At 39.5% G+C, this 27,647-nt stretch overlaps 4 non-coding genes across 4 annotated transcripts; all 4 read left to right on the top strand.

Moving 5' to 3' along the window:
- Nucleotides 1-373: 373 nt before the first annotated feature.
- Nucleotides 374-445, top strand: TRNAC-GCA (transfer RNA cysteine (anticodon GCA)). Its single transcript has one exon. It is a non-coding gene; the product is annotated as a tRNA-Cys (tRNA).
- A 3,889-nt stretch (nt 446-4,334) lies between these two features.
- TRNAC-GCA (transfer RNA cysteine (anticodon GCA)) lies at nt 4,335-4,406 on the top strand. The gene has a single exon. It is a non-coding gene; the product is annotated as a tRNA-Cys (tRNA).
- Nucleotides 4,407-6,093: 1,687 nt separating this feature from the next.
- On the top strand, nt 6,094-6,165 carry TRNAC-GCA (transfer RNA cysteine (anticodon GCA)). The gene has a single exon. It is a non-coding gene; the product is annotated as a tRNA-Cys (tRNA).
- Nucleotides 6,166-10,346: 4,181 nt separating this feature from the next.
- TRNAC-GCA (transfer RNA cysteine (anticodon GCA)) lies at nt 10,347-10,418 on the top strand. Its single transcript has one exon. It is a non-coding gene; the product is annotated as a tRNA-Cys (tRNA).
- The last annotated feature ends 17,229 nt before the right edge of the window (nt 10,419-27,647 follow it).

The following is a 27,647-nucleotide window of genomic DNA, read 5'->3' as shown; positions in this document are numbered from 1 at the left end:
CTGCCCAGGAGTAAGCTAAGCCATTGAGAGCCTTCATCACAGTCCAGGAAAAGGAAACCAAAACAGTGAGGGAGAGACGGAGAAAAATTTAAAAAGACAAAGTATTAGATATTGAGGAGAATGGGTGGAGTTCATCTTGTGACCCAGTAATAGTAATAATAAGGGAGGTGGTGAGAAGTGCTCGGAGAAGAGGGCTATTCAGATGGGCGAGGTAGGAAGACTCTGGAGGAGAAAAGCAGATTCTGACAGGTGTAAAAGTGGGTTAAGAGGAGAAGCTCAGGTAGCTCCCTAGAGAGACACTGGATGATGATGAAAGCACCTTGGGTGTGACAGCAATTATGAAAGAATCTTTACTAAGGAAGGATGGGCGTGTGGGGGTATAGCTCAGTAGTAGAGCATTTGACTGCAGATCAAGAGGTCCCTGGTTCAAATCCAGGTGCCCCCTGTGTCATATCTCTTTTACTCCCTGAGACAGCTAGTATAAGTACAGCTCCCTGCTACCCTATACACTCGGCCTCATGTAGCCAAAGTTTCCAACAAGTAGTAAAGACTTAAGTGTTTCACTTATAACATTTTCCATATGTTTCATATCTACCTCAGCCATAATCATTTCCTGGAGGAGTAGAGGTGTCTGCCCTCGGCTTCCTCAGTGTTTCCCTTGTGCCTAATTATTACCATCAGGATTTTATTTGTTTATACCAAGCTTGCTTCAAAAAATAGAATTGAGGCAGCTCCCAATAAAACTTCAAAGATCAAACAAGAAAAGGCAAGCACTGAACATTTAAGAGAGTAGGTAAAAGGAAGTAAATAACTATTCCAGAGAGCCTAGGTTAGGACAAGTTACTACTGGTGTATACAAAACCTATCTCTGAGCTCCCTGATAATCAAACAGAAGTGAAATCACACCAATTCATCAAGTGTGAAAACTATTTCATTAATGCTGAAAAGCAGCAGACGTTTACATGATAGGTCTATATAGACGGAACAGTGGTCAGTGTTGGGAGGGCAGCCATGTACGGTCACACAGCTTTTGAATTATGAATCCACAAACTACATTTCCCCAATGACTAATGTTATTGAGAATCTTTTCTTGTGCCTATTGTCCATTTGTATTTCTTCTTTTTTAAAAAAACAATATTTTACTGAGTTTTTGGTGAAAATTTACACAGCAAATTGTGTTCCTGTTCAATGATGTCTACACAAATTATTCCACAACATTAGTAGCATTCTTCACAAGGTGTCAACATTCTCATTTATTTCTGTTCTGATTGTTCCATTTCCAGTAATCTAGTTTCCCTGCCCCCTTACCTTCACATCTTTGCTATAAAGTAATTGCTGACAATTTGGCCTCAGATAGGTGATTTTTTAAAGAAGTGCAATACTCATGGGTGATGTTCTTTATTTTGTGAGCCAATTTACTATTTAGCTAAAAGCTGACCTTGGAGGATAGGTTCAGTTCAAGGCTTAAAGAGCATCTTAGGACAAGAGTCTCGGTGAGTCCTCTAGTCTCTATCAGTCCAGTAAGTCAGAACTTTTTAATAATTTGAGGTCTGTTCCAAATTTTTCTCCCATTCTGTCAGGATTCATCTATTGTGGTCCTGATCAAAATTATTGGTAGTGGTAGTCAAGTACCATCTAGTTCTTCTGATCTTGGAGTAGAAGAGGCCATGGGTTCGTGTAGACAGTCCTATAGACTAGTTTCGTCACAGAGTATCAGGTTTCCTTCTTTCTCTTTTGCTGTGAATAAGTAAAGATCAGTAGTTGTATCTTAGATGGCCACTCAGTATATCTTCATTGGTGAAATGTCTTTTCAAGTACTTTGCCCATTTTTTTTTTTTTACCACATTCTGTTAGTGTGTTCATCTGTTGATGAACATTTGAGCTCTTTCCACCCTTTGACTATTGTGAATAATACTTTGCCCATTTTTTAATTGGGTAGTTTGTTAGTTGTTAAATAATTTTTAATATTAATTACATGTTGAAATGATAATATTCTAGATATGTTGTGTTAAATAAAATATATCATCAAAATTTATTTCAATGATTTTTTAATGTGGTGACTAGAAAATACAAAATGATATATGTAGCTTATATTTGTGGCTGACATTATATTTTTAATGGATAGTGCTGCTCTAGAAGATGAAGCGTGATCTTCAGATATAAAACCTGAGTGGTGTCACTAATCAGTGGGCAAACGGTGGATTATACAATAAATGGTCCTGGGAAAATTGATTTCCTAAAGAAAAATATAATGTACTACTCCTGTCTCATTCCATTGAAAAAAAAAAAAAAGTATGGATTTTCAAAGTTAAACTTTTGAATTTAAATTCAAAGTTAAACTTTTACAAGAATATGTATATATACATAACCCAGGAAAGGATTTCTTAAATGCAACCCAAAAAAAGCACAAATTATAAAAGATAGATAAATATGAGTTTATAAACATTTTTATTTTTATATGACAAAAAATTTATAAACAAGAGACTCGAAATTTTGCAACACATATGATAAAGATTGGATATGTATCTAGTATGTAGAAAGAACTCATCTAGATCAATGCTATAGACCTATAACTAGGGTCAAATCTTAGCATGTTCCAGGAGGCACATATACTCTATAACTCAGGATGAAATGGCTTACACACCTAAAAAAATACAAAGCTTTGCTAATATATATCCCCAGAGTGAGCTGTGAGACAATATCAAGTAGTCCAATATATATGTATATGAAGTCCCAGATGAAGAGAACAGTAGGCTAGAAACAGCAAAAATATTTGGAGAAATAATGGCTCCAAAATTTTTCAAATTGGAAGAAAACTAGAAATCCACAAATAATAATCTCAACAAATCCCAAGCACAATAGGTATAAGGTAAAGCATAGCTAGGCACAGCATAATAAAATGCTAGAAACCAGTGATAAAAAGGAAATACATTAAAAAGAGTCAGAGACTGGAAAAAATATATATTACACACAGAAAAATATAAAAAAGCAAACTTTTCATCAGAAGCCAGGCAAGGCAAGAGGGTAAAAAGGAACATCTTAAAAATGTTAAAAGGAAAAAAAAAGAAACTGTTATTTCTTTACACAGTGAGTTCTATACTCAGAGAAAATACCTTTCAACAATGAAGGTAGAGCAAATATATTTTCAGACCAACAAAAATGGAGAGAATTCAACAGCAGACATGTCCTACAAGAAATGTTAAAGGAAGTTGATCAAGAAGAAAGAAAACTTTGCCTAATGAAAATCTGGGTTTGCACAAAGTAACGAAGAATGCCAGAACTGGTCAATACATGGGTAAAGAAAACAGACACATTAAGAAGTCCTGTGAAGACGTCCACATGGTGAGGAATTGAGAACTTCGGCCAACAGTCAGTGAGCAACTGAGTTCTCTTTCTAACAACCAAGAGAGTAAGCAATCTTAGAGTTGTTCTTTCAGCCCTCCTCAGGTATTCCGATGACTCCAATCCAACATGACATCTCATCTGCAACCTTAAGAGAGAATTTTGGGGCAAAATCCATCTAAGCCACTCCATGAGTTTACTGAATCTCCGAAACAACATGCTATAACAAACATTTACTTTTTAAAGATACACACATAGGGTCGTATGAGTTGGCATCAACTTGACCACAACTGGCATTTTGTTACGCAGCTATAAATAATTGATACATAGTACCCCTCCTATCCATAGTGACACACCTCCCTTAAAAAAAAAAAATTTTTTTTTAGGATCAATCAATTCTCTGAGATTGACTTGGGAAGATAGATGAAAGAGTGACCTGGTGATGAGAGGGAAAGAAAAAAAAATTTTTTTTTTTTTAATTAACTTGGGCATGGATAGAGAGGGAGTTAAAAGGGAATCCCTGAAGGAGGAGATAAGTCAGAAGTGAAGGATTGAATAAATGAGACAAAAAGCTAAAGCAAAAGTTGGAAATTCAGATGCTTTAAAAAGATAGGACTTTGGAGGAGAGGTGGGAGAGAAGGTTGTATTGGTCCCACACTGTGGGCTGTTGTTGGAAAGTGATCTTTACTGAAATTCTGGCAGTTAGAGTTCTAGTCCTTATTCAGCAAGCAGAACCTCCTCTCTGGTCTTCATCTTCTGCCTATATACCAAGCCAAGTACAGGCTTTGTTGTCTCAAATGGAAACTTTGGTGACCTTCCATGCTGGTACCAAGTTGAGGCAGTGTGAATTTGGAAAGGGTGGATAGTTATGGCAGTAAGGGGGTCCATTTAAAGTTGAACAGGACTAGTAGCTCTCTGCTAAGTCAAAATGAACAAGCTAAGTTTAAGCGGAAATGTAAAGGAGTACTAACTACATATTGCCCTGAACCAAAGGGGGTATAGCTCAGTGGTAGAGCATTTGACTGCAGATCAAGAGGCCTCTGGTTCAAATCCAGGTTCCCCCTTTGAGGGTTTCCTCTTCCTTTTTGAGTCACAGTATTGAATTTTCCAGAGACCACATTCTAGTCCTCTTAAAGGAGGAGACGTTGTTGTTGTTGTTGTTAGGTTCCATCAAGTCAGTTCCGACTCATAGCAGCCCTATGTACAACAGAATGAAACAATGCTAGGTCCCCCATATTCTCACAATCATTGCTCTGTTTGAATCCATTTTTGCAGTCACTTCGTCAAGCCATCTCATTGAGGGTCTTCCTCTTTTTCACCGGCCCTCCACTTTACCAAGCATGATGTCATTCTCCAGGGACTGGTTCCGCCCGATAACATGTGCAACATGAAAAGAAGTCTTGCCATCCTCACTTCTAAAAAACATTCTTGTTATAATTCTTCCAAGACAGATATGTCCATTCTTCTGGCTGTCCATGGTACATTTAATATTCAAGGAAGGAGGCTAGATGGAGTCTATTAATCAGACTGTTTATGTTCAATTGCTATTATTCGAGTTTTAGTGAGGCATTCAGCACAGTACTGAAGTCCAAAGACAAGATCTAAGCCACTCCCCGTACCCTCTTTGAGGGACAATTTACAGGGAACACACTGGCATCAACTTCTGAATCAGCCAGAGTCCAATCAGAAGATTAAAAACTTTACTAGTTATTTTAATAGAAAGAACTTAATATAAACATTGTTAACCAGGAATTAGAGATTTGAAAGGGTAAAAAGAGAGAGTAAGTATCATGAATACATTTGCTGCAGAAGCATGTACAAACCCAGGGCCGGGGAATAAATGGAAGAAGCTCAATGTACAAAAAAAGTAGATGCTTCAGTGAGGATCCTGGGGGAGCAGGAACCCAGGCCTCTAAAGAGGTGCCATTTTCCCTGAGAAAGCTTGATGAAGCTGGCCTTGTTGGTGAAATGCTGCAAACTGGAGTCATTGCTGCTACTGGGATGAGCTGTCACTGCTGGGGGGTTACACTGGCAGGAATACACACAGAAAGGAAGGAACAAGTGCTCTCTTCGTCATCATGCACTCCAGTGCCCCTCAAGTGTCCTGTTGGCAGACCAATAAGAAAGCCACCAATCAAAGAAGCACCATGGGAGGCAGATTCCCAGAACGAATATCACAAAGCAGAGCACAGAAGGGTGACTCTGGAGCTTAGAGCCAGTAACTTTTTCAATCATTATTTCAGAACACTCCTCTCAACCATGAGATAAAAAGGTTGAACACACATTGAGATGATAGACAGAAGGTCAGCCTGTGCCCTAGAGTGTGGTTTTGTGGGAAAAGCTATGATCCAGTATACAGACATGTGACTATGGGTTCTGTCTTTGAGAAGTCGCACCCTTGGCCAGGCCATTGGTCATTTGGAGTCTCTATTTTCAGGTACTCATCAAGAAACAACAAAAAAAATGAACAAACAAAACAACATAGATGTCACTATAGATCCTTCCAGCTGAGAGGTGAATGTTCCCCCAGATTACTGTCCTCACCAAGGTACTAAGGATGAGGAAGTTGTAGGGGGGAGGGAAAAGTGAACCTGTTGTTTCCTCTATGGTAGGGAGATGAGTTAATAGAAAAGCAGGGCTGGGAAAAACATCCTGAAGGAGCATCTCTGCCAGAGTCTGTGGGTGTGGCTGCACAGGAGAAGTGTGTTATTTGTCCCTCACAAGTTTTTTTTTTTTTTTTGTAGCATACCAGGGGGTATAGCTCAGGGGTAGAGCATTTGACTGCAGATCAAGAGGTCCCCAGTTCAAATCTGGGTGCCCCCTAGCTTTTCAGTCAACAAATTGATAAAGGAGTTCCATTCTTCTCTCCCCTTGCTGAGTCTTCTTGCAAAGAATGAGGAGTCAGAGGACTCCCTGAGGAGAGCAGCTCAATCTCAGGTGATGTGCTGACCCTAGCCCCTACTCCTCTATTCTTCCCATTCTCCTCTCACTGGTCTCCATGCTCTATAAGGTATACTTTGAGCTTCTGGCTGAGTGTAAGGACTCTGTCCTTTGAAGGCAGTCAGAGAGAAACCTGAGATAACCTAAAAGAGGGCAATAGTTCAACTGCAGGCTGACTTGTCAACAGTGGCAAGAGAAGCCAGAAGATAGTTCACTAATACATTCAATATGTTGAGAGAATTTGGTAGCTAACTTAGAATTCTATTCCCAGCTAAATTATTCTTCATGAACAGACAAAACTTAGAGAGTTTACTAACAACAAACCATCACTGGAGAAAATTCCAAATACTTTAGGGTAAAGTAAAATGATCCCCGATGGGAGATCTGAGATACCAGAAGAAATACTGACAAATACATTGGTATATATACAATAATTCCAAAAGTCATTGATAATTTAATACAATATTAATGTCTATCTTGCAAATTTTTTTAAAAGATAGAACTAAAATACTGGTCAACAATAACGTAAAGAAAGGGGCATTAGGTTTAAAGTGTCATAAGGTATTCCCTATAATTTGGGAGAAGAAAACAGATATTGATTAATGCTAGACTTTTAAAATTTGCATACAGGAATTTCTATTGTATCATTTTAAAAATTGTGGTTTTGGTAAGTAAAAATGGGGAAGAGAATGGAGGATGTGGGCTAGTAGAGAAAACAAGTGAAATGAGAAAAATCCTAGTTAATGTAAAAGAAGGCAAGAGCCAAAAAATCAAAGAAACATGTGACAAATGGAATGCAAGTCCGTGGGTCAAGGGCCAGGGGTCAGGCTGGAGACTTCTCCTGAGTAATGTAGTTGTAGGGGTTGACAAGCCCAAATCAGCAGGTCAGATGGTTGATTGCTGGATCATGGGCTGCAGAGGCTGATGAATCCCAAAACTGATAGACAATATGGTAGACAGCTAGCTGAAGTCAAAGAACTGAAGGTCAGATGACGACAAGCTGGATGCAGGGTCCAGAGCAAGCAACTGAGCTTTGCCAGAATGTCCATATATATACTGGATGTAGGCCAAACCCAGAGGAATCTCCCCTTCTAACTGATTGATCATATCAGATCACATCATGAAGGATGACTACATTACCACATCACTACCAAATTACATCAATACATAACTGCCAAACTACATCTTTACTTAATTGCCAGTCTGCATCATTACATAACTGCCAAACCACTAAGAATCAGGCACAGCCACAGTGACACACAACCTTAACCATCATAGTCCACCCCTTGTCACCTTGGCACCTGTACACATCTCCTTAAACTATACACAACCTCTAAATAAAGACAATTACAAAGTCATACTTGTGCTTAACATGCTATAATGAACATGCATACAACCAAAAACACACTAGCCCCATTTACTCCTTATATTTCGTAACTGAAGAAAACAAAAAAATATTTGAAGCACACACATACATGTAAGAAATACTCATAACAATAACAGTCCTCATTTCACGTGGTCTTAACTGTTTTTAGAACTACCTCCTTTCAACACCCATTCCATATCCTTTTACCCACAACAAGCACCTCAGCTGGCTGTGATTCTCTATTTGGTGGGGTAACTCAAAGCTTTATTCCTGAAGGATCCGGGCCATTAGTGGTCATGTCAGAATTGGATTGCTGCAGTTTTCGTTGATAATAATCACAGGGCATGGTAGTATTAAGAAAATCCTAAGGGATCCCTTGTATTCCAGAATACTTTTTTTACATTATTATGCAATATCAAACGTCCTGTTGGTAGTCATAGTCGGTCACACCAGCCAATATGGTAATTCCCTTCATTGGCTGTTGATCCAGAGGCGTGAGGAGCCCAAAGTAACCAGGTGGCATTCTTAACTTTCAGTTCAGTGGAATACGTGTTGTATCTCCAGGTGGGAGCATTCCTCGCTTTGGAACTAAGACCTCTACTCCTGAAGAGCATACGGTAGTAGAGACAAGAAGAAAAAATTTTGTGAATGGGTCACTCGCTGTAAGAGTGGGTGGTGCCACTCCCATCTTTACCCCTTGTTTCCTGGAACCATGAACCTTGGCTATGGTAGAAACAACACCATATATTGGATGCTGGTTTAGGGTATGTACAGCCTCCTGGAGAACACTGCCCCAACCCTGCTTTCATGGATTAAATTGAGTCCCCCCAAAATATATGTCAACTTGGCTAGGCCATAATTCCTAGTATTGTGTGTTGTCAACCGTTTTGTGATCTGATGTGATTTTCCTATGTGTGTAAAACCTACCTCTATGATGTTAACGAGGTGGAATTATTGGCAGAAATGTTAATGAGGCAGGACTAAATCTACAAGATTAGTTTGTGTTTTAAGCCAATCACTTCTGAGATACAAAAGAAAGAAAAAAGCAGAGACATGGGTACCTCCCACCACCTAGAAACAAGAGCCAGAATAGCACCTCCTTTATACCTGGGATCCCTACGCTGAGAAGCTTCTCAACTAGGAAGATTGATGACAAGTTCCTTGTCCCAGAACTACAGGGAGAGGAAATCTTCCCCTGGAGCTGACACCTTGAATTCAGACTTTTAGTTTCTTAGACTGTGAGAGAATAAATTTATCTTTGTTAAAGCTATCCGTTTGTGGTATTTCTGTTATAGCAGCACTAGGTAGCTAAGACACTTGCATAGTGTTGACACATAGCTGATGTTGTGACCTTGTCTTTAAAAGGCCACCCCATCATTCTATCAAATCAGCTGCTTCAGGATGATGGGGAACATGATAAGACCAGTGAATTTCATGAGAATGGGCCCATTGCCATACTTCATTTGCTATGAATTGTGGCCCTTGATCTGAGACAATTCTGTGCAGAATACCATGAGGGTAGGTGGATAAGGCGTTCTGTGAGGCCACAGATGCTAACTTTGACAGAGGCATTGCGTGCAGGGAAGGTAAGTTCGTACCCAGAGTGTCTATTCCGGTAAGAAGGAAACACTGCCCTTTCCATGATGGAAGCAGTTCAAAGTAATCAAAATGCCAGCAGGTTGCTGATTGATCACCTTGAGGAATGGTGCCATATACGGGATTCAGTGTTGGTCTCTGTTGCTGGTAGATTGGGCACTCAGCAATGGCTGTAGCCAAGTTAGCCGTGTTGAGTGGGAATCCAAGTTGCTGAGCCCATGCATAATCTCCATCCCTGCCACCATAGCCACTTTTTTTCATGAGCCCACTGGGCAATGACAAGAGTGGCTGGGAAAGAGGATGACTGGTTTTCACAGAACATATCATCCTATCCACTTGATTATTGGAAACAGAAGTGGGGTGGCGTATCCAGGGAAAGATGTACATCCAGGGCCAGGAGTGTCCTGGATTGTAGAACCTGGCAGAGGCACTGGGCTGTTAAGGAAAGGTCCCTGGTCCCCATTTGATGGCCCTGTCTCAGCCACTCCAGCTGGCCTGCTATACCAATGCAGCTTTTCTGTGAGCCAGGGGGCTCTGCCTATCTCCACCAACCCCCCATGACAGGCAAGACCCTGTAGCCTTGGGTATGAGGATCAGAGGAAAAGGAAGAGTGCTAATGGTGGCATGAAATTGCAAAAACAACAGAGCTTGGCAGGTTGAATCAGGCACATGAAGGAAGTAAGAGAATGGGAGTCCTGAAAAATTCTTATTCCAGGCTGACTCCTGCCTGATTCAAGGGGTAAAGGCCACTCACCTTTCTGGGCCTCAGCTGTCCTGGATGGGAGGGCAGAGAAGGGACTACGGTCATGCTAAGTTATCAGTGGCAACAGACCTTGCAGCTAGCATTCCACTGCAGGACTCAAAAGTGAAGTTTTGATGAAGAGGAACTCTAGAAAGGGATCTACCTGGCAGGTAAGTATGTAACGTGATGAATGTTCACAGTGAACCAGTGAGTGAGGAATGAGTCATGGCAGGGAGGATCCAGGCTGCAGGGGGGTGGATGTCTCACCTAGGGCCTGAGGGGAGAGCCCAGGAGCATCCATGGATGAAAGGACTGGGTGGTAGCAGTTATAAAGGCATTTTAGGTACTACTCACATCACATGGGGTGTAGCTCAGAGGTAGAGCATTTGACTGCAGATCAAGAGGTCCCCGGTTCAAATCCGGGCACCCCCTATCAAATCACATTTTAGATTCTTATGCCACAATTTTGTGCTCTTTCCCTTGCCCCAAAAATGGCCTCTAGGACTGAAATGAGTCCCCCTTATGCTCTACTGTGAAGCCTTTCTGGTGTAGGTGGTGAGTCTGTCCTGGCTCTGGCTTCAGACGAGGGCTTCAAACCGGTTATACCAAGTCAATCATGGCTGAGGAGGCAACATCAGAACAGATCTGAATTAGTAAAATTTGGGTGGTGTAATGGATTGAATTTTGTTCCCCCAAAATGTGTCAGCTTGGCTAGGCCACGAATTCCAGTATTGTGTGATTGTCCATCATTTTGTCATCTGTTGTGATTTTCCTATGTGTTGTAAATCCTACCTCTATTGGTCTCTATGAGTTGGAATCGATTCAACAGCAATGCATTTTTTTATGATGTTAATGAGGCAGGATTGAAGCAGTTATGTTAATGAGGCAAGACTCAATCTACAAGATTGGGTTGGGTCTTAACTCAATCCCTTTTGAGATGTAAAAGAGAGAAGTGAGCAGAGAGACAGGGGGACCTCATACCACCAAGAAACAGGAGGCAGGAGAATAGTACATCTTTTGGATCAGGGGTTCCTGCACTGAGAAGCTCAGGACAAGGACTTTCTCCCGAGCTGACAGAGAGAAAAGGCCTTCGCCTGGACCTGGCAACCTGAATTCAGATTTCTAGCTGTGATGGTTAAGATTGTGTGTTAACTTGCCTTGGCCATGATTCCCAGTGTTTGTATGTGATCATCCCCATGATGGACTCTGCTGTGAGTAGCCAATCAGTTGAAAGAAAGTTTCCTTGAGGTCATGGCCTGAATCTGAATTTAAGCAGACATACTGGCTTTTGCTTGCTCTGGATCCTGCGGCTGCCTCCTGTTCGTCTGATCTTAGGCTCTTGGGACTTGAGCTATCAACTTATCTGCCGATCTTGGGATTCATTGATCTTCACAGCCTGTGAGCAGAAGCCCTGCTCTCCGACCTGCTGATGTTGAGTTCCCCAGCCCCTGCAGCTATGTGAACCAAGAGAAGCCTCTATCCTGATCCATGGACTTGGGACGTTCCAGCCTCTACAATCGCATGAGCCATTTCCTTGATATAAATCTCTCTCTCTATATATATTAATGGAGTCACTATGAATTGGAATCAACTTGACGGCACTGGGTTTGGTTTTTGTTTGATATATATATATATTCATACACTTTACTGGTTTTGCTTCTCTAGAGAACCCAGCATAAGACCTTAGCCTTCTACACTGTGAGAGAATAAATTTCTCTTTGTTAAAGCCATCCGCTTGTGGTATTTCTCTTATAGCAGCAATAGATGACTGAGACAGGTGACCCAGAACCATAACATGAATGGGAAAAATTACTGTTGGAAGACCAACTAGAAACTTAATCTCCCCCTTAGAAAACAAGGGCAGTGCATGCATTGCACAGCAACCAAACCTCTTGCCCATAGAATTCTACGCAGAGTGGCAAAGCGCTTTGCATGTATGTCACCCTCCTCAGTTCTGGCAATACTTCAATCTTACACATCAGGCTTCTGAAAGGACTCTTCAGAGTCTCCAATTTCAGGGGTAATTTTTCCCATTCTGGTTATGAATCACCTATATTTTTGAAATTTTGGATCTGTTCTGGTTCCGCTTCACTGGCCATGACTGAACACGTTCAAACCAGTTCAAAGCCCTGTTTCAGGCCCAAGGCTTAAATACCGATTCTGCCTCCCACCTGCCTTGTACTTGTTAGTAAGTCATTGAGTCTCAGTTTCCTCACAACCAGGGTTTTTGCCAGCCTGAAAGGAGGAGGCCACATGACAGCAAAGCAAGTTAGATCACATTTGTGTTACACTATGTCTCTGTATTTCTCACAGACCTGAACACCAGGCATCCTAGTCCTCAAGCTGCCCATGTCCAACTATAGTCCAGCTATAGTCTGTTTCTGGTCGCCTCATGTACTTGCCTTGGTTGCTTCAGTTTCTGCTTGTAGCCAAAGGTCAGTGTGTCCATGAAAAGCCCCAACAGAAAAATGTGTAGAACCTGCACAGATTCATTTCTGAGAGGCCACTACTTCTTACAGAAGATAGGCCCTCCCTTCCCTTTGCCAGATGCACTCTTCTAGGGGAATCAAGTGCTCCCATCCAGATTCTACCACCCCTGGGGTAATTTCCCCTTCAGAGACTCCACATTAGCTCCCATACTCTGTATAATCCAGCAAAGACCAACAAGACAAAAGGTTATCCTTAATCCTCAAGAGGGAGGGGAGGGGAGAGGAGGGAGCCCTGGAGCCTTTCTTTCTTTCCATGTACATTCATGAATGCAAATAGGTACATGAAAGTGGGATGCTCCAAATCTACCAACAGAAGCTATACCTCACTATAAACGACAATTGCATAAGCCAATGCCAGGTACACATTTAATGCAAAATAATACTACCTTCCCTCTTCCCTCCCACTTATTTTCAGAGTCCCATCCCATCTACAGCTATAAGCCATTTCAAATTCTATCATACCAACCTTTTTGTCTTTTGTGGAGGAAAAATCCATTTAGTGGAATAATAAAAATAACGACCACAAGACTAGCTACCTAGGCTTTCAAATTGCAATCTTCTCTATTTTATCCCCCTCCTCCCCACACCATCTCACCCTTCAATCCAAAAACTTACCAAATCCTATGGATTTTTCTTCAAAAAACATTTTTTCAACCTGTCCTTCTTCTCCATCCCATTAACCCTCCTTCATGTTCCCTTACCTGAATCATTGCAACCCCAAAGTCACTTCCTGTACTTCCTTCTGCTAGACTCATCTGTCCACTGTGATCACCATTGTGAGGTTCCTGAAAAATCAGGGCAGATTAGTTTAGTCTCCTGAATAAAACCGTTTGTGGCTCCCCAGTGTTTACAGGATGAAATGTAAAGTCCTTCCGGTGGAACTCAAGGCCCTTGCAATGGAGGCTTTGCCCGTTATTATTTTGACCACAATAAAATTGGAAATACTTTAAAATAAAAATGAAAAAAAAAAAAAAAAGTTGCCATGAAGTCAATTCTGACTCATAGTGATCCTATAGGGCAGAGGAGAACTGCCCCATAGGGTCTCCAAGGAGTGGCTCATGGACTTCAACAGCTGACCTTTTAGGTAATAGCCAAACTCCTTACCCACTGGGCTGCCAGGGCTTCAAAATAAAAATAGCTATTACAAATCTTATAATACATTGTTATTTCAAATATAAAAATATTTGAAGAAACAATGACCTAAAAGTTTTTAAATATGATGAAAACTAGAAAGACACACATCAAGAAGCTCAACAAAACTCAAAAAGAAAAATATAGAAAACTATACCAAGACACATCATGATAAAACTGTTGAAAACCAGTGATACAGAGAAAAATCTTAAAAATAGACAAAGATGGGAAAAATACATTACGCACAGAAGAATGCAAGGAGACATCTTATCAGAAATCATGCAGGTCATGGAGGGAAAGAGGGAACATCTTCAAAATGCTAAAGAAAAAAAAAAAAAGAATCCTGTTCTCTACTCAATGAATTCTATACTTCATTGTTGAAAACACTTTCAACAATGAATGTGAAACAAAAGCTTATTGGCACCAACAAAAGATGGAAAAATTCATAGTCAGCAGACAAAAAATAATACCAAATAAATATCTGAATCAGCACAAAGTAATGAAGACTGTCAAAAATGGTAAACATGTAGATAAACATAAAAGACATTTTTCCCATTTTCAAATCGCTTTAAAAGATAATTGACTGATTTTGTGTTAATGCTGGTGGAATAATTTGCAAAAGGATAGTGATAATGGGCATACGACATTAAGAATGTAATCAGTGTCACTGAATTATTGCAGAAATTGTTGAATTGACCAATGTTTTGTTATGTATATTTTCACCACACACAAAAAAAGATAATTAAATGTTTAAAGCAAAAATAATACAAATGTATTATGGGCTTTATAACATACATAAAGGCAAAGTCTATGACAACAATAACACAAAGGACAAAATAAAGAAAGCATGCTTTAAAAGATTCTTATAGTAGACAAGAACTATTTTAGGTAAAGGGAAAGACAACACACAATATAGGAGAGAGAGGTCAGCATAACTGGACTAAACCAACAGCAAGGAAGTTTCCTGAATACAACCAAATGCTTCAAAGGCCAGAGTAGCAGGGACAGGGGTCTGGGGACCATGGTTCAGGGGGCTTCTAGGTCAATTGGCATAACAAAATGTATTTAAAAAGTGTTCTGTAGGCAGGGCCAAGGTAGTGGAGTAGCCGAATTTTCCAGTGATCCCTCTTAAAACAAAGACCCGAAGAAACAAGTGAAATGATTATATTTATGACAAGTTAGGAGCCCTGAACATCAAAGACAAAGTTAGAAAATGGGCTGAGCAGCAGGGGAAAGGAGAGACAGTTCAGAAGCAGAGAGGAGTTGCCAGACCTGAATTGCCAGGATACCGCAGGCACAATTCCCAGGAGTGACTGCAGCATGCTGGCAGTACTGTTAGTCCACAGTTTCCTCAGACAGAAACAGCCAGCCACACAGCCTACTCACACCTCCAGAACCAGAGAAGAACAGCGCTCTCAGCAAAAGCTAAGTACTTGTGTACATTTTAACAAGCCCTCCAGCCCCCAAGCTGGCTTCAGTGCCTGTCAACTTCCCTAAGCCTGGGAAAGGTTCTGCGAAGCGCTCTGAGCCATTCTCCCAGCCGTGGAGAAGGAATAAATTCACAGTTGGGGGAAAAGATAATTTGCCAGCTCCACTAACTTGGGGAGCTCAGGAGAGAAGTGACTCCTGTCCAGGAATAAATGGTCCACGAACTTTGAATACCTTTCCCCCCTGAATGGACCTGTGTGGGCCTATTTCAGGAGAGCAGGCCCTTGTTGGCAGACTGCAACTGTTTCAGCTGTGCAGTGGAGAGGTGGGTGTTAGATGTTTAACACCACTTTGCCTATTAAACAGGGTCCTCACCTACTCACTTCAGGGGCCTAAGGACTTGTGCCTCCACTCAGAACACCCAGCCACCTGTGATAGGGGTCCATGGTTAACTGGTAACTCCCAGTCCTTACAACCAAAAGCATTGGGTGCCCACGGTCCACCTGCAGAAACCACTCACCTGTGCACTTTAGGGAACAGGGATGTGCTTTCCTCACAAACACTTGGGGGAAGGGTGTCAGACCTCTGACTTGTTTAGAGAATGACCCCCTGCTGCAACCAGATTCTGGTACCTATGCCAATCACCCCTACCCCTCTAAGACTGGTGGACAGAGCCTATACGACATACTTGATGACCAACTACCTGGACACCTGAGCTGAATCCATAAAAGAAAAGTGAATGGACTCCTAGACTGATATACCTGATAACAGCTCTAGCCCCCTGCTGACAGGACGTTAGAGCTTTAAAGGTGAAAATAATCAAGCTAGCTCACTCAAGCGACCTATTTGGGCATATCAAAACAAAACAAAGCAAGAAGCTAGGATACAGTAAGCAAATATAAACTAATACAATAACTTATAGATGGCTCAGAGACAACAGTCAATATCAAATCACATAAAGAAGCAGACCATGATCGCTTCAACAAGGTCTCTAAACAACGAATCAGGGCATCTTCTGGATAAAGGTGTCTTCCTGGAATTGCCTGACGCACAATACAAAAGATTAATATACAGAATTCTTTAAGACTTCAGGAATGAGATTAGGAAGGAGATCAGGCAATACACAGAAGAAGACAAGGAACACACAGATAAAGTAGCTGAAGAAATTAAAAAGGTTATTCAAGAATGTAATGAAAAATTTTAATAAGCTGAAAGAATCCAAGGAGAGACAGCAATCAGAAATTCAGAAGATTAACAATAAAATTACAGAATTAGACAACTCAATAGAAAGTCAGAGGAGCAGAATTGAACAAGTGGAAGGCAGAATTGGTGAGCCAATTTGAAGAATTCTTAAAAAATGAAGAAACCCTAAGAATCCTGTGGGACTCTATGAAGAGAAATAACCTCTGAGAGATTGGAGTACCAGAACAGGAAGGTAAAACAGAAAATTTAGATACAATTGCTGAAGATTTGTTGGCAGAAAACTTCCCTGATACCATGAAAGATGAGAAGATATCTGTGCAAGATGTACATTGAAATCCACACAAGGTAGATCTTAAAAGAAAGTCCCCAAGACATATTATAATCAAACTTGCCAAAACCAAAGATAAAGAGAATTTTAAGAGCAGCAAGGGGTAAATGAAAAGTCACCTATAAAGCAGAGTCAATAAGAATAAGTTCAGACTACTAAGCAGAAACCATGCAGGCAAGAAAGCAATGGGATGACTTATAGAAAGCATTGAAGGAAAAAAAATTGCCAACCAAGAATCACATAACCAGCAAGACTGTCTCTCAAATGTGAAGGTGAAATTAGGACATTTCCAGATAAACAGAAGTTTAGGGAATTCATAAAAACCAAAACAAAACTACAAGAATTACTAAAGGGAGTTCTTTGGTTAGAAAATCAATAATATCGGATATCAACCCAAGACTAGAACACTGGACAGAGCAATCAGATGTCAACCAGATAGGGAAATCAGAAAAAAAAAAATCAAGATTAAAAAAATGCTCAAAACAGCAATGTCATTATGTAAAAGAAGACAATATTAAAACAATAAAGAGGGACTAAGACTTCTAGTCATATATCTTTCACACGGAGAGGAAGACAAGGTGATATAAAGAAATAAAACTTAGGTTGAAACTTAGAAAAATAGGAGTAAATACTAAGGCAACCACAAAGGAGACTAACAATCAGACTCATCAAAATAAAATACAGGAAAAAAATGGAGACTCAGCAGAAAAAAAAAAAAATCAACAACAACGAATAAGAGGAAAAGAGAATATATGAACTACTCAGCACAAAAAATTAAGTGGGGAAAAAAACTGTCAACAACACACAAAAAAGATATCAGAATGACTGCACTAAACTCATACCTATCCATAATTATGCTGAATGTAAAAGGACTAAATGCACCAATAAAGAGACAGAGAGTGGCAGAATGGATTAAAAAACACAATCCTTCTATATGCTGCCTACAAGAGACACACCTTAGACTTAGAGACACAAACAAACTAAAACTCAAAGGATGGAAAAAATATATCAAGCAAACAACAATAAAAAAAAAGCAGGAATGGCAATATTAATTTCAGACAAAAAAGACTTTAAAGTTAAATCCACCGCAAAGGGTAAGTAAGGACACTATATAATAATTAAAGGGACAATACACCAGGAAGATATAACCATATAAAATATTTATCCACCCAATGACAGAGCTGCAAGATACGTAAAACAAACTCTATCAGCATTGAAAAGTGAGATACACAGCTCCACAATCATACTAGGAGACTTCAATACATCACTTGCAATGAAGGACAGAACACCCAGAAAGAAGCTCAAAAAAAACTTGGAAGATTTAAACGCCACAATCAACCAACTTGACCTCATAGACATATACAGAACACTCCACCCAACAGCAGCCAACTATACTTTCTTTTCTAGTGCACACGGAATATTCTCCAGAAGAGATAACACATTAAGTCATAAAGCAAGCCTTAGCAGAATCCAAAACATTGAAATATAACAAAGCATCTTCTCTGACCATAAGGCCATAAAAGTAGAAACATAGAACAGGAAAATCAGGGAAAAGAAATCAAACACTTAGAAACTGAACAATACCCTGCTCAAAAATGACTGGGTTATAGAAGACATCAAGGATGGAATAAAGAAATTCATAGAATCCAATGGGAATCAAAACACTTCCTATCAGAACCTATGGGACACAGCTAAAGCAGTGCTCAGAGGTCAATTTATATCAATAAATGCATGCATACAAAAAGAAGAAACGGCCAAAATCAAAGAACTATTCCCTAGAACATGAACAAATAGAAAGAGAACAACAAAAGAAACCCTCAGGCACCAAAAGAAAGCAAATAATAAAATTAGAGCAGAATTAAATGAAATAGAAAACAGAAAAACAACTGAAAGAATTAACAAGGCCAAAAGCTGGCTCTTGGAAAAAATTAACAAAATTGATAAACCATTGGCCAAACTGACAAAAGAAAAACAAAAGAGGAAGCAAATAACCTGAATAAGAAATGAAATGGGCAATATTGCAACAAACCCAACTGAAATTAAAAGAATCATATCAGATTACTACGAAAAATTGTACTCTAACAGATTTGAAAACCTAGAAGAAATGGATGAATTCCTAGAAACACACTATCTACCTAAACTACCACAAGCAGAACAATTAAATAAACCTGTAACAAAAGAAGAGGTAGAAAAGGTAATCAAAAATCTCCCAGCAACAACAACAAAAAAGCACTGGCCCTGACAGCTTCACTGCAGAGTTCTACCAAACTTTCAGAGAAGAGTTAACACCATTACTATTAAAGGTATTTAAGAGCAGAGAAAAGGATGGAATACTCCTAAACTCATTCTATGAAGCCAGCATTTCCCTGATACCAAAACCAGGAAAAGACACCACAGAAAAGAAAATTACAGACCTATATCCCTCATGAATGTAGATGCAAAAATCCTCGTCAAAATTCTATCCAATAGAATTCAACAACATATCGAAAAAAAAGATTCATCATGACCAAGTGGGATTCATACCAGGTATGCAGGGGTGGTTCAACATTAGAAAAACAATTAATGTAATCCATCATATAAATAAAACACAGGACAAGAACAACATGATCTTAACAATTGATGCAGAAAAGGCATTTAACAAAGTTCAACACCATTCATGATAAAAACTCTCAGCAAAATAGGAATAGAAGGAAAATACCTCAACATAATAAAGTGCATTTATACAAACAGCCAACATCACCCTAAATGGAAAGAGTCTGAAAGCATTCCCCTTGAGATCAGCAACCAGGCAAGCATGCCCTTTATCACCACTCTTATTCGACATCGTGCTGGAGGTCCTAGCCAGAGCAATCAGGCTAGAAAAAGAAATAAAGGGCATCCAGATTGGCAAGGAAGAAGTGAAATTATCTCTATTTGCAGATGACATGATCTTATACACTGAAAATCCTGAAGAATCCTCAAGAAAACTACAGAAACTAATGGAAGAGTTCAGCAGAGTATCAGGTTACAGCATAAACATAAAAAAATCAGCTGGATTCCTCTAACCAACAAAAAGAACATTGAAAAGGAAATCATCAAATCAATACCATTTACAGTGGCCCCAAGAAAATAAAATACTTAGGAATAAATCTTACCAGAGACGTAAAAGACCTATACAAAGAAAACCACAATACACTTCGGCAAGAAACAAAAAGAGACCTACATAAGTGGAAAAACATGCCTTGCTCATGGAAAGGAAGACTTAACATTGTAAAAATGACTATTCTACCAAAAGCCATCTATAGATTTAATGAAATTCCCATCCAAATTCCAAAGATATTTTTAAAGAGATGGAGAAACAAATCGCCAATTTCATATGGAAGGGAAAGGAGCTCTGGATAAGTAAAGCATTACTGAAAAAGAAGAACAAAGCGGGAGGCCTCACTACTTGATTTTAGAATATGTTAAACCACCACAGTAGTCAAAACAGCCTGGTACTGGTATAACAACAGACACATAGACCAATGGAACAGAACTGAGAATCCAGGCATAAATCCATCCACATATGAGCAGCTGATATTTGACAAAGGCTCAAAGTCAGTTAAATGGGCAAAAGACCGTCTCTTTAACAAATGGTGCTGGTATAACTGGATATCCATCTTAAAAAAAAATGAAACAAGACCCATATCTCACACCATGCACAAAAACTAACTCAAAATGGATCAAAGACCTAAATATAAAATTTAAAACAATAAAGATCATGGAAGAAAAAATAGGGACAACTTTAAAAGCCCTAATACATGGCATAAACAGTATAGAAAACATTACTAACAATGCAGAAGAGAAACTAGATAACTGGGGGCTCCTAAAAATCAAACACCTATGCTCATCCAAAGACTTCACCAAAAGAGTAAAAAGATTACCTACAGACTGGGAAAAAATTTTTAGTTATGACATTTCTGATCAGCACCTGATCTCTAAAATCTACACAATACTGCAAAAACTCAACTACAAAAAGACAAATAACCCAATTAGAAAATGGGCAAAAGATATGAACAGACACTTCACTAAAGAAGGCATTCAGGGAGGCGGGGCCAAGATCATTGATTAGGTAGAAGCTACCTCGATCCCTCTTGCAACAAAGACTCGGAAAAACAAGTGAATCGATCACATACATGACACTCTACGAACCCTGGCTATCAAACACAGATCTAAAGAGCTGACCTGAGTGACAGAGACTCAGCCAGCGCAAGCAGGCTGCACACTGATGCGGCTAACGAGAGAAAGAGCAACGACAGGGAAGCAGCAACTGTTTTCGGAGCCTGGAGCCAGCGTCGCAGTCAGAAAACCTTGGCACCTGGCTTTGGACTGGGTGCAGCGGAGCTGAGCACAGCATCCTGAGACGGCGCAAACGCGGGATGCAGCCCTAGCCCCCAGAAGTGACCTCGGGGGAAGCCCAGCCAGTGCGCACAGGCAGCGCAGCAACGTGGCTGACAGGAGGAGAAGTCACCGGGAGGCAGCGACTGGTTTTGGAGCCTGGAGTGCGTCGTCCCAGCAGGGGAACCTTGGCGCTGAGCTTTGGACTGGGAGTGGAGGAACTGACCACAGCTTCTGACACAGCACAAGCACAGGATGCGGGCCTGACCCTCGGAGACAATCTCGACCCAGCCAGCCAACACAGGCTATACACGCCTCCGGAATCTCAGATAAAACAGTCATCACCAAGCAAGATAATTAACTTTGTCTATTTATATTCCTGGGTGCTACTCTCTCCTATCTATCTGATCCCTCCCCTCCCCTTCCCAGGCGGCTTCATTAACATTGGAATTTCCTGGGCCAGAAAGTGAAGTGCTCTGTGGTTTTTTGTTGTTGTTGTCTTTTCCTGACCCATTCTCCTGGCCTGAGAAGCAGCTATAAAAAACCCAGGGACCAAAAACCCTTCCCTGACTTCCCGAAATTGGACTAAAAATACAGAACCAGCTCCAGCCAAGCATACGAGATCCACTGTCTAGGGCTTTCACCCCTACAGGGAACAAGGTGGATATTATAATGCAAAGGCAATTCTGATAGGGATCTGACTGTACTTGTTTTAGCAGAATACTAGAAAGACAAGTTTCCCAGGTCTGATATCTCTACCTATTAAAGAGAGCCCTCACTAAACCACAATGGGGAATTGAGGGCTGAAGCTCCACCCAAACCACCTAGCCTCCTGCCATAGGGGTCTGAGGATAGTGACACCTGCCAATCTGTGGAGGTACATGCATTGGGTGCCTAAGGTACAGCTGCAGAGCCCACCCACCAAAGTGCTTTAGAAATAGAGACACACCTACCTTACTGGCACTTGGGGGAAGCCTGTCAGCATCCTACCTCCCCTGGAGTGTGACCCCCCTGCTGCTACTAGAATCTGGTACACAAAACTATCACTACTACTCCTCTAAGTGAATAGGTGACAGTCTACCCCACACAATTGGTGACCCAAAATCAGATTCTACTCAAGAATAGTGAATGGACTCTTAGGCTTATATATCTGGTAACAACCCAAACCAGCTGGTAATGGAACATAAGTGACTCAAAGGCTACAACAATCAAGACAGCACAATCTAGCAGCCCATCTGTGTATATTGAAAGAAAACCAAACAAGACAAGACTCAGTGAGCAAATATAAAATAAATCATTACAATATCTTAGAGATGGCTCGGAGACAGCAGTCGATATCAAACCACATAAAGAAGCAGACCATGATTGCTTCTACAAATCCCCAAATTAAAGAATCAAAATCTTTGCCAAATAAAGATACAATCCTGGAATTGCCAGATGCAGAATATAAAAAACTAATTTACAGAATGCTTCAAGACATCAGGGATGACCTCAAAAATGAAATAAGGTAATCTACAGAAAAAGCCAAGGAACACACTGATAAAGCAGTTGCAGAAATCAAAAAGATTATTCAAGAACATAGTGGAAAAATTAATAAGCTACAAGAATCCATAGAGAGATGGCATTCAGAAATCCAAAAGATTAACAGTAAAATTACAAATTAGACAACTCAGTAGGAAGTCAGAGGAACAGAATAGAGCAATTGGAACACAGAGTGGGGGAATTGGAGGATAAGGCAACTGACACCAATATAGTTGAAGAAAAATCAGATAAAAGAATTAAAAAAAATGAAGAAACCCTAAGAATCCTCTGGGACTCTAACAAGAAGAATAACTTGTGTGTGATTGGAGTTCCAGAACAGGGAGGGATAACAGAAAATACAGAGAGAATAGTTGAAGATCTGTTGGCAGAAAACTTCCCTGACACCATGAAAGAAGAAAGGATATCTATCCAAGTTGCTCATCGAACCCCATATAAGATTGATCCAAAAAGAAAATCACCAAGACATATTATCATCAAACTCGCCAAAACCAAAGATAAAGAGAAAATTTTAAAAGCAGCCAGGGATAAAAGAAACTTCTCCTACAAAGGACAATCAATAAGAATAAGTTCAGACTACTCAGCAGAAACCATGCAGTCAAGAAGGCAATGGGATGACATATATAGAGCACTGAAGGAGAAAAACTGCCAGCCAAGGATCATATATCCAGCAAAACTCTCTCTCAAATATGAAGGCGAAATTAAAACATTTACAGATAAACACAAGCTTAGAGAATTTGCAAAAACAAAACCAAAGCTATAAGAAATACTAAAGGACATAGTTTGGTCAGAAAATCAATAATATCAGATACCAACACAACACAAGGTCACAGAACAGAACATCCTGATATCAACTGAAATAGGGAAATCACAAAAAACAAATTAAGATTAATTTTAAAAAGAAAAAAATGCTCAAAACAGGGAATCATTGAAGTCATTATGTAAAAGGTCACAATAATCAAAAAGAGGGACTGAATAAAGGAGGCACAGAACTGCCATATGGAGAGGAAAACAAGGCAATATAGGATGATACAAGTTAGGTTTGTACTTAGAAAAATAGAGGTAAATATTAAGGTAACCACACAGAGGTCTAACAATTCCATAACTCAAAATAAAAACCAAGAAAAACATAATGACTCAGCAAATATAAATTCAACTACTATGAACATGAGGAACACACAATTTACAAAGAAAAACGTCTCAGCACAAAAAAGTAAGTGGAAAAATGAAATTGTCAACAACACTCACAAAAAGGCATCAAAATGACAGCACTAAACACATACTTATCTATAATTACGCTGAAAGTAAATGGACTAAATGCACCAATAAAGAGACAGAGAGTCTCAGACTGGATAAAGAAACACGATCCGTCTATATGCTGCCTACAAGAGACACACCTTAGACTTAGAGACACAAACAAACTAAAACTCAAAGGATGGAAAAAAATATATCAAGCAAACAGCAATCAAAAAAGAGCAGGAGTAGCAATATTAATTTCTGACAAAATAGACTTTAAAGTTAAATAGACACCTCCAAAATTATAGTAGGAGACTTCAACACACCACTTTCGGAGAAGGATAGGACTTCCAGTAAGAAGCTCAATAGAGACACGGAAGACCTAATTGCTACAATCAACCAACTTGACCTCATAGACTTATACAGAACACTCCACCCAACAGCTGTAAAGTATACTTTTTTTTCTAGTGCACATGGAACATTCTCTAGAATAGATCACATATTAGGTCATAAAACAAACCTTTGCAGAATCCAAAACATTGAAATATTACAAAGCATCTTCTCAGATCACAAGGCCATAAAAGCGCAAATCAATAACTGAAAAATCAGGGAAAAGAAATCAAATACTTGGAAATTGAACAATACCCTGCTCAAAAAAAGAATGGGTTATAGAAGAAATTAAGGAGGGAATAAAGAAATTCATAGAATGCAACGAGAATGAAAATACTTCCTATCAAAACCTCTGGGACACAGCAAAAGCAGTGCTCAGAGGTCAATTTATATCTATAAATGCATGTATACATAAAGAAGAAAGAGCCAAAATCAGAGAACTGTCCCTACAACTTGAACAAATAGGAAGCGAGCAACAAAGGAATCTATCAGGCACCAGAAGAAAACAAATAATAAAAACCAGAGCTGAACTAAATGAATTAGAGAACAGAAAAACAACTGAAAGAATTAACAAAGCCGAAAGTTGGTTCTTTGAAAAAATTAACAAAATTGCTAAACCATGGGCCAGATTGACTAAAGAAATACAGGAAAGGAAACAAATAACCTGAATAAGAAATGAGATGGGCCATATCACAATAGACCCAACTGAAATTAAAAGAATTTATCAGATTATTATGAAAAATTGTACTCTAACAAATTTGCAAACCTAGAAGAAATGGATGAATTCCTAGAAAAACAACACCTACCTAAACCAACACAATCAGAAGTAGAACAACTAAATAGACCCATAACAAAAAAAAGAGATTGAAAAGGTTATCAAAAAACTCCCAACAAAAAAAAAGCCCTGGCCCGGATGGCTTCACCGCAGAGTTCTACCAAACTTTCAGAGAAGGGTTAACACCACTACTACAAAGCACAGAAAATGATGGAATACTACCTAACTCATTCTATGAAGCCACCATATCCCTGATACCAAAATCAGGTAAAGACACCACAAAAAAAGAAAATTACAGATCTATATCCCTCATGAACATAGATGCAAAAATCCTCAACAAAATTCTAGCAATAGAATACTACAACATATCAAAAAAATAACCCACCACGACCAAGTGGGATTTATACCAGGTATGCAAAGTTGGTTTAATATTAGAAAAAACATTAATGTAATCCACCATATAGATAAAACAAGACAAAAACCACATGATCTTATCAATTGACGCAGAAAAGGCATTTGACAAAGTTCAAAACCCATTCACGATAAAAACTCTCAGCAAAACAGGAATTGAAGGAAAATTCCTCAACATAATAAAGAGCATCTATACAAAGCCAACAGCCAACATCACCCTAAATGGAGAGAGCCTAAAAGCATTTCCCTTGAGAACGGGAACCAGACAAGGATGTCCTTTCTCACCGCTCTTATTCAACATTGTGCTAGAGGTCCTAGCCGGAGCAATTAGGCTAGACAAAGAAATAAATGGCATTCGGATTGGCAAGAAAGAAGTGAAATTATCTCTATTTGCAGATGACATGATCTTATACACAGAAAACCCTACGGAATCCTCCAGAAAACTACTGAAACTAATAGAAGAGTTTGGCAGAGTCTCAGGTTATAAGGTAAACATACAAAAATCACTTGGATTCCTCTACATCAACAAAAAGAACATCGAAGAGGAAATAACCAAATCAATACCATTCACAGTAGACCCCAAGAAGATAAAATACTTAGGAATAAATCTTACCAAAGATGTAAAAGACCTATATAGAGAAAATGACAAAGTACTAGTGCAAGAAACTAAAAGGGACATACATAAGTGGAAAAACATACCTTGCTCATGGATAGGAAGACTTAACATAGCAAAAATGTCTATTCAACCAAAAGCCATCTATACATACAATGCACTTCCGACCCAAATTCCAATATTTTTTAATGTGATGGAGAAACAAATCACCAACTTCATATGGAAGGGAAAGAAGCCCAGGATAAGTAAAGCATTACTGAAAAAGAAGAAGAAAGTGGGAGGCCTCACTCTACCTGATTTTAAAACATATTATACAGCCACAGTAGTCAAAACAGCCTGGTATTGGTACAACAGGCACATAGACCAATGGAACAGCATTCAGAACCCAGATATAAATCCATCCACATATAAGCAGCTGATATTTGACAAAGGCCCAGTGTCAGTTAATTGGGGAAAAGATAGTCTTTTTAACAAATGGTGCTGGCATAACTGGATATCCATTTGCAAAAAAATGAAACAGGACCCATACCTCACACCATGCACAAAAACTAACTCCGAGTGGATCAAAGACCTAAACATAAAGACTAAAACGATAAAGATCATGGAAGAAAAAGTAGGGACAACATTAGGAGCCCTAATACAAGGCATAAACAGAATACAAAACATTACTAAAAATGACGAAAAGAAACCAGACAACTGGGAGCTCCTAAAAATCAAACACCTACGCTCATCTAAAGACTTCACCGAAAGTGTAAAAAGACCGCCTACGGATTGGGAAAAAATTTTCAGCTATGACATCTCCGACCGGAGCCTGATTTTTAAACTCTATATGATTCTGTTAAAACTCAACTACCAAAAGACAAACAACCCAAACAAAAAGTGGGCAAAGGATATGAACACGCACTTTATTAAAGAAGATATTCAGGCAGCTAACAGATACATGAGAAAATGCTCTCCATCATTAGCCATTAGAGAAATGCAAATTAAAACTACGATGAGGTTCCATCTCATTCCAACAAGGCTGGCATTAATCCAAAAAACACAAAATAACAAATGTTGGAGAGGCTGCAGAGAGATTGGAACTCATACACTGCTGGTGGGAATGGAAAATGGTACAACCACTTTGGAAATCTATCTGGCGTTTTCTTAAAAAGTTAGAAATAGAACTAACCATACGACCCAGAAATCCCACTCCTCGGAATATACCCTAGAGAAATAAAAGCCTTTACACAAACAGATATATGCACACCCATGTTTACTGCAGCATTGTTTACAACTGCAAAAAGCAGCAAGCAACCAAGGTGTCCATCAATAGATGAATGGTTAAATAAATTATGGCACATTCACACAATGGAATACTATGCATCGATAAAGAACTGTGACGAATCTGTGAAACATTTCATAACATGGAGGAACCTGGAAGGCATTATGCTGAGTGAAATTAGTCAGATGCAAAAGGACAAATATTGTAGAAGACCACTGTTATAAGATCTTGAGAAATAGTATAAACTGAGAAGAACACATTATTTTGTGGTTATGAGATGGGGGAGGGAGGGAGGGTGGGAGAGGGTTATTTACTGATTAGTTAGTAGATAGGAACTACTTTAGGTGAAGGGAAGGACAATACTCAATACACGGAAGGTCAGCTCAACTGGACTGGACCAAAAGCAAAGAAGTTTCCGGGATAAACTGAATGCTTCAAAGGTCATCGGAGCAAGGGCGGGGGTTTGGGGACTATGGCTTCAGGGGACTTCTAAGTCAA

The sequence above is a fragment of the Elephas maximus genome, chromosome 3 (assembly GCF_024166365.1).
Source record: "Elephas maximus indicus isolate mEleMax1 chromosome 3, mEleMax1 primary haplotype, whole genome shotgun sequence".
NCBI classification, from domain to species: Eukaryota; Metazoa; Chordata; class Mammalia; order Proboscidea; family Elephantidae; genus Elephas; species Elephas maximus.
This window is presented reverse-complemented; position numbering and strand designations above follow the sequence as displayed.